Source organism: Cnephaeus nilssonii (genome assembly GCF_951640355.1).
Source record: "Cnephaeus nilssonii genome assembly, chromosome: 4".
Lineage (NCBI taxonomy): Eukaryota > Metazoa > Chordata > Mammalia > Chiroptera > Vespertilionidae > Cnephaeus > Cnephaeus nilssonii.
This window is the reverse complement of record NC_137075.1, coordinates 18,236,671-18,245,365: the sequence shown is the minus strand read 5'-3', so window position 1 is coordinate 18,245,365 and position 8,695 is coordinate 18,236,671.

Below are 8,695 nucleotides of genomic sequence, written 5' to 3'. Positions count from 1 at the left end.
AAGGAAAATGTCACAAAACAATAAAAGCTAGTATATATATACTTGTTACAATGGACATAAAACTGACCACATACTTGATGAATAATGGTCTTTCTTAACTATAAATTACCAGGGTAATTTTGTGGAAAATCAGATTTTAAACTAGACTTTCAGAAATCAGCAAAGTTAAAGAACTTAATATTTTGAAGTTGCCCTCTGAATGTCCTGTCAGTTCTACCACCTACGTGAACTTTACGCTGGTTCCCTCCTCTACTTGCTCTGCCACTGCCTGCAATAGCTTTGTTTCTGTTTCTTCTTTGACCCAATCCAATCCATTGCTTCTGTTGGTCTTCTTTCTGGTCCTGGAACATACCACGTGCTTTCCACCTCATTGTCCTTATCTGTGGTTTTTACTGCTGTAGAATATCTTGCACATAGCAGCTGTCCAATAATATAGGTTGAATCAATGAATAATTGTTTCTTCAGGTCTATAACTCCATAAGGACAGAGACTGTGCTGTTTAATTTCCCCATTCAATTCCCAGAAGCCAGTATAGCACCTTAACACATAGTGAGTGTTCCATAAAGAACTCTTGAAGAAAGGAGTGAAGAAGGGAGGCAAGGGAAAGAGAGGTGGGAAGGAAAGATTAAACAAATGCTAATGTGCTGCAAGAGTTTTGCTTCAAGGACATGTTACCATCCTTGTCATTTTATGAGAATTTTAGTTCCTTTGGGAAGTATATAACAACACCATGACACATCGAGAAATAAAGATAGAAAAGTCTATGGTAGTATTTGCCCTGTTAGAATTATTTTACAGCTACTTGACTAAATGTGCTGATTTGAAAAACAATGAATAGTTATAAAAATTTCATAATTGCACATAAATTATCCCCAAAGCATTATCATGAATACCTACTGCCTGTATTTCCAAATGCTAATAACTAAATATATAGGTTTTTCGTCATTTTAACAAGGCTTTTATTTGAATATTAAAAAGACTAGGTACATTATAGAAATTATTTTATTAATATCTACATTCAGTAGTTTGATTCCTATACAATAATTGCATATGCTCAGAGAAAGGTCATGTTCCTAATGCTAGAGGTAATATTACCTCAGTGACACTATCAAAATGAATTATGCTTTTTCTTTATTGCAGCAAGACATATTCCATTATCTGTTGAATATCACAAACATGTAACATTGAGACTGTTTCAGATTTAGTACCCCAGAGTATACCATGGAGTAATAATGTATTATGAAAGGAAAATTGTTTTACGCTCTTCCTTGTAAATTATTCTCCTTTTTCCATTCTCCATGTAAGAGATTTTTTTAAAGGTAACATTTTTAAGCATAGAAATGTGCATGGCACTTGACCAAAGTTAATAACATAATTATACTTTGTTAGCTCACTAGGAATTCATAATTTACTATAAAAATTTTTAAACACAAAACAGGATGAGAGGACTTTTTTTTTTTCTATAATACCAAGAGAGCCTGCAAAGATCTCTTTTGGATAAGGAATTTAAAAGCATTTTATATGTCTGGTGGGGTGTATATAAGTTCTACAAAGTACAAGTTTGGCATCATTCACCATAATATAAGTTTCAGTCTCATAAAAAAACTCCATTAACTACTTTTCTCAAATCAGAAAAACAAAAATTGAATTAAAATATGGAAATAAATGCAACCTGAATAAAGACAATTGGAAGTAAAGTCTCCAAAAATGAATAATCTGTGATTTTTTAAGAGTACTGGCCGCATACTTACCTGGCAGGGGAGATACCATGATCACAAAGGTGGTTTTCCAGGGCAAGGCTTATCCATTGCACTCCGGATGTGCTGACCCCTGCGATTTCCCCAAATGTGGGAAACTCGACTGCATAATTTGTGGTAGTGGGGACTGCGTTCGCGCTCTCCCCTGAAGAAAAAGAAAAAAAGAGTACCGGCCCAGTTTTATCAAGCAGATTTCTCTAACAACAGTACATGACATCTCAGGAGTTAATTCTCTGGGATTATAGTTGAAACTAATAATTCTCTAAGCTGTCAATTTTTGTGATTGATCTGTTGATATGTTAATAATACAGTCCTTTTATTATAGCAAACTACCCATTTTTATTCTTTGCTTTTCTTTGTGACTATTAAAAACAACAGTGTACATGCTTTTCTAAAATTCAATAAGTCTACAAATTAGGATCTTGTTACCAATTTTAATAATTTCCTTCTAACTAGAGAAAAGAATGGAAAATACAGAAGAGCTTTAAAATAACACCATTATTCTGCCTTCAGGAGTTAATCACTGGTAACATTTTCACTCATCCTTTTCTATTTAATGCAATTTAAGTAGTCTTTCATGCAATTAATCAACAAATATTTATTGATTGCCTGCTATGTGCTAGTCATTGTTGTAGGCATTGGCAATCCTATCTAATAAAAGAGTAATATGCAAATTAACCAACACTCTGCTACACCCACAAGCCATGCCCACCAGCCACACCCACCAGCCAATCAGGAGCGAGTATGCAAATTAACCCAACCAAGATGGCTGTGGCCACGGAGAGAGCAGAAGGGAGGCTTGGGTTTCCCCAGCAATGGAGGAAGCCAAGCTTTCCGCACACCTTGGCCGGCCCAGGCCTCCGCTTAAGGATACAAAGTTTCAATTATAGAAGATAAATAAATCCCAACAGAAATGGCTGCAGCCATGGAGCGAGCAGAAGGCTTGGCTCTGCTCCAGGCTACAAAGTTTTAATTGTAGAAGATAAATAAATCCCAGATACCAGGGCCTCCGCTTGGGTCACCAGGGGGTGTGGCCGGCCTGCAAACCACCACAGCCCCCTCGCCCAGGCTGCCTGATGCCCCAAGGGAACCCCCACCCTGATCTGGGATACCCTTCAGGGCAAACCAGCTGGCCCCCACCAATGCACCAGGCCTCTATCCTATCTAATAAAAGAGTAATATGCAGATTGACCATCACTCCAACACACAAGATGGCTGCCCCCATGTGGTCAAAGATCCTGCCCCCATGTGGACACAAGATGACCAGCAGGGGAGGGCAGTTGGGAAGGACCAGGCCTGCAAAGGAGGGCAGTTGGGGGCAATCAGACCAGCAGGGGAGGGCAGTTGGGAGGGACCAGGCCTGCAAGGGAGGGCAGTTGGTGGTGATCAAGCCTGCAGGGGAGGGCAGTTAGGGGTGACCAGGCTGGCAGAGGAGGGAAGTTGGGGGCAAACAGGCTGGCAGGGGAGCAGTTAGACATCAATCAGGCTGGCAGGGGAGTGGTTAGGGGGTGATCAAGCTGGCAGGCAGAAGCAGTCAGGGGCAATCAAGAAGGCAGGCAGGCAAGCAGTTGGGAGCCAGATTGGAGAGGGTGCAGGCTGGGCTGAGGGACAACCCCTCCATGCATGAATTTTGTGCACCGGGCCTCTAGTACTACTATAAATAAAATAATTAAGGTGCTTGTTCCCAAGGACAGATAATAAACAAATAAGCATATATTATAGAATTGTACACCAGACACCTATAAAATTTTATTAACCATTGTCACACACAAAAAAATCAATAAAAAATAAATAAGTGTGATAGTAGTATGGTTGTGATATATACATGTCATTTCTATTACATTTACTATATATTTTGTAGATCCATAATACATAACTGATTTATTATTAAATAAACAAATCCTATCCTACCTAATAAAAGAGTAATACGCAAATTTACCGTACCTCCACTACACCCACAAGCCACACCCACCAGCCAATCAGGAGTAGGTATGAAAATTAACAAAACCAAGATGGCTGCGGCCACAGAGCGAACAGGAGGCTTGGGTTTCCCTGGTAATGGAGGAAGCCAAGCTTCCCACACACCCTGGCCTCCACTCAAGGCTACAAAGTTTCAATTATAGAAGATAAATAAATCCCAGATACCAGGGCCTCTGCTTGGGTTGCCAGGGGGCATGGCCAGCCTGCAAACCACCACAGGCCCCTTGCCCAGGCCACCCCATGTCCCAAGGGAACCCCCACCCTGATCCGGGACACCCTTCAGGGCAAAGCAGCTGGCACCCACCCGTGCACCAGGCCTCTATCCTATCTAATAAAAGAATAATATGCAAATTGACCATCACTCCAACACACAAGATGGCTGCCCCCATGTGGACACAAGATGTCTGTCACAAGATGGCCAGCAGGGGAGGGCAGTTGGGAAGAACCAGGCCTTCAAGGGAGGGCAGTTGGGGGCAATCAAGCCTGCAGGGGAGGGAAGTTAGGGGTGACCAGGCCTGCAGGGGAGAGCAGTTGGGGGGGACCAGGCCTGCAGGGGAGGGCAGTTAGGGGTGACCAGGCTGGCAGGGGAGGGCAGTTAGGGGCAATCAGGCTGTCAGGGGAGCAGTTAGGCATCAATCAGGCTGGCAGGGGAGTGGTTAGGGGGTGATCAGGCTGGCAGGCAGAAGCAGTTAAGGGCAATCAGGAAGGCAGGCAGGCAAGCAGTTGGGAGCCAGCAGTCCTGGATTGTGAGAGGGATGTCCAACTGCCCGTTTAGGCCCGATCCTATCGGGATCGGGCCTAAACAGGCAGTCGGACATTCCTTGAGGGGTCCCAGATTGGAGAAGGTGCAGGCTGGGCTGAGGGACAACCCCACCGCCCTTGCCCCGTACACGAATTTCGTGCACCAGGCCGCTAGTAAGTATATAATAGAGAAATGTAAGTACTCTGCAGAAAAAGAATTTCAGCTAAATAGTGTCCTGGAACTAAAAGCAAAAACAAAATAAAATGTCACAAGTTTAGTACTAGACATGTTCTTTTTTACAAGGGACATTAGGTCATCCAGGTAGTGATGAAGCTATATTGTTTCTAATGTTTTCTTGTCAGTTTCTCTACTTGGCCTTTAATGGGTATTTTCCCCTTTACAAAATTCATATTTCTATATTGTGATCTTAAGAATCGACCTAGAAATCCACTTATTGCTGGATATTTGTTCCTTTTTTATAAGTAACTATTAGCAGAAATTATTTCACATACCTATTAAGAGAAATGCTTGATTATTTTGTTACAGTAATTCATAAATATGGCAATATTTGATCAAAGAATATGCACATTTTAATGCTTTTTATTTATATTGTCAAATTTTTCTCCAGACACATTATGCCAATTTTACACACACTAAATTGCTACTCTGTATTTTATCTTTTCTTTTTTTAAATATATAATTTTTTGCTATGTTTGATAGATAAAAAATTATAGCTACCATTTATTGAGAAATTATTACTTAACAAACACTGTACTATACATTTGCACATATAATTGCACTTAAAAGTTAAGAAGTCTGAGGTTTTAAAGAGCTAAATAAATTTCCAAAGATCCCTCAGCTATTAAGTCATCTTGTATCATAATCTCTTTGTATTAAATTGCAACACTATATGCAACATAGTTAATTGATGATTGATTGGCAATTGATTGGTAATATATTAATATATTTTATTGTATGTATATTATACTTCAAGAAAGTTGATTTTTAATTTTTTTATTGATTTTTTAGAGAAAGAAAAAGAGAGAGAGAGAGAAACATCAATTTGTTGTTCCACTTATTTATGCATTCATTGGTTGATTCTTGTATATGCCCCAACCAGGGATCAAACCTGCAACTTTGGTATATTGGGACAATGCCCTAACCCAGTGGTCTGCAAACTCATTAGTCAACAGAGCCAAATATCAACAGTACAACGATTGAAATTTCTTTTGAGAGCCAAATTTTTAAACTTAAACTTCTTCTAACGCCACTTCTTCAAAATAGACTTGCCCAGGCCATGGAATTTTGTGGAAGAGCCACCCTCAAGGGGCCAAAGAACCGCATGTGGCTTGTGAGCCGCAATTTGCCGACCACGGCCCTAACTAACTAAGCTGCCCAGCCAGGGGTAATATTAATATATTTTATATATTCACTGGGTTTTTTGTAATTTGATGCTATCAATATATTCATGCATTTATTTATTCTATATCAGGATACACTCTATGGAAATTATGTTGAGTGAAAACAGACGTGGGCTCTAACCTCATGGAAGACACATCCCAAAGGAGGAAATACAGCAAACTCAGGTTAGGAAAGAACTGCAGGCAGGGTCAAGCAACGATTTGTTTTCTAAATTCAGTCCCAGTATTAGCAACTGTAGGTCAGGACTATTGTTTGAAAGGGTCCTCAACTGGGCTCTGTAATAAAAGTTGGAGAGCCCTAAGCCCTGTGGTTCAACTAGAAACCTCACTCTTAAATCCTACAAGTCAAGTCTGAGTTACGCAGCAGTCACAGGACAAGTGCATTGTTTTGAGGCAGGGATTAGGGTATAATGGCATGGCTTCCTGGATTGGAAGATATGATGGTTAATTTTATGTGTCAACTTGACTGGGCTACAGGATGCCCAGATAGCCGGTAAAACATTTTTGGTTATTTCTGTGAAAGTGTTCCCAGAAGAGATTAACATTTGAATTGTTGAGCTGAGTAAAGCAGATGGCCCTCTTCAGTGTCAGTGGGCATCACCCAAATTGTTGGGGGCCTGGATAGAACCAAAAGGCAGAGAAGGGGTGAATTCACTCTCTCTGATGGTATTGAGATTCCATCTTCTCCTCAGACATTGGCCCTCCTGGTTCCTGGGCATCTGAACTCATACTGGGACTTATAGCATCAACGCCCAATGCTCAGGCCTTCCAACTCAGACTGAATTATACCTCCAGCTTTCCTGGTTCTCCAGATTGCAGATACAGATCATGGGACTTCTCAGCTTCCATAACCAAATGAGCAAATTCCTATAATAAATCTACTCTTATATCTTTGCCTATATCAACTGCTCCTCTGCCTAGCAGGCCCCACTTGTGCAAGGCCATATGAACCAATAGACCCAGGCTGCACCTTCATGTGGGATAAGGAAAGCACACAGTAGGTCATCCACTCTATAAAGATAACATTTGCCCTATCTAGTTAAGAGCCTCCTAAATTCATCTTGGAAAGGCAACATTTTACATAGCCTCTAAACAAAACTGAGCAAAGAAACCTTTGATTAATCACATCATCAGAGATTGAAAAATATGCAATTAGAAATGATTTCCTGAAAAACAAAATTCTACAGGAACAGAACATAGAAGGTATCAGCTGAACAGACAGCAGAACAGATGCATTAACACCAGGACAGACCTGATAGTATCATCTTCAACACATTGAGGAGTTGTTCTTATTAGCTGCTCAGCGTGAAGAAATGAGTTTGCCAGATCATTGTATAGCCTATATAGTGTTGCATTTATCATTATTTAGCCAATGTGGAGTTGAGTGTATATAGCTTCATTGGAAACACTGGTTCAATCATTCTCATCAAACACTTTTGTCATCTTCCTAAAATTTAACCTAAGAATTCCCCCTCAAGGTATCATTTTATATGGATCCCTGAATAATGAAGTCAAGATTCTGGCACCTAAACTGAACATAACCAGATGCATAGCCTCTCTCACAGAATGCTGTCTGCAGGCTTACTTCTCCTGGGCATGCTGCACTGCTCTTTCATATTCATCATTTCATTTCTTCCTTACAACAGTCTTGTGAATTATGCTAGAACAGATATTATTAAGCCCTCATGAAGAATGAGGAAACTGAAACTCAAAATAGATGACGTCCAAGGTCACGAAACCGGTAAGTAAGGCCTAGAATTCTGGCTTCTAATCAACCACATACCTAGTTCTTTTTCATTTCATCAGACTTCTTATACTTCATCATGATTTTGACGTTTGTTTTTATAAAAAGCATTATATTGGGACTCTGACGTTCAATAAGCTTATCATCAAACTTGCTTTTTAAAATGGAGGTACCACAGTCGGTCACAGAAGCTGTAATAATTCTCTCTATGGCTTTGAAAGCCTTGTTTACTGCTCATTGATCGCCATGACAATGCTACCATAAATAACCCCAGATAGATTGCTATGTGTAATCACAGAAGACATCCATATGCATGAGTCACCTGTCAGCTCTCCAAGCCCATCATTTCCAATACCTGTCAACATGTCATCAAGGACTCTCTGAGTTTGTGAACTCTCTCAAGAAGGTAACATCATGCAGTGCTACACAAATTTGTGGTTGAAGAAAACAAAATTTTAAAATGCCCACTGTTTGGGGGGAAGAGTGGGTAGGGATTTGCTAGGTCACTCTGAACTGTTCTTTGTCCCACCTCACACCATAAGGATCCAGTCTCAAGGATAGAAATTCAATTCTACTTTTCACTTGTGGTCAACAATATACCCAAAGACTCATAAGAGGCAAACATGGAATACTCTCAGAATCCTCTAGAACAAACTACCATATGGCAACTAACAGTGATATCGTGTCTATCAGCCACAGCAATGTTTCAGGAAAGGCTTCGGTCACTTGTGCAGGAATAGTTGTGATGGGACATTATGCCCAGGAAGAGGTTTAGGCTGAGAGCCCATAATAGGGCAGGTAAGAATCAAAAGTCAGGACAGAGAGGCCAGTCTCCAGACCAGCAGGGTAAGCAGCATGCAATTACTTGAACCCAAGAACAGGACAAAGGATGGAATTCCAACAGGCAAGAGCCAAGAATCGAACAACTCACATGGAGAGGGAGGCAGGAAAGCAGTAATCCAGGTAGACAATCCACAGGTAGGGAAGCAAGTAGTAGAGTCCAAGTAAGTAAAAGACCCAAAGCCTGAGCAGAAAAGTGAGTCAGTTCAAG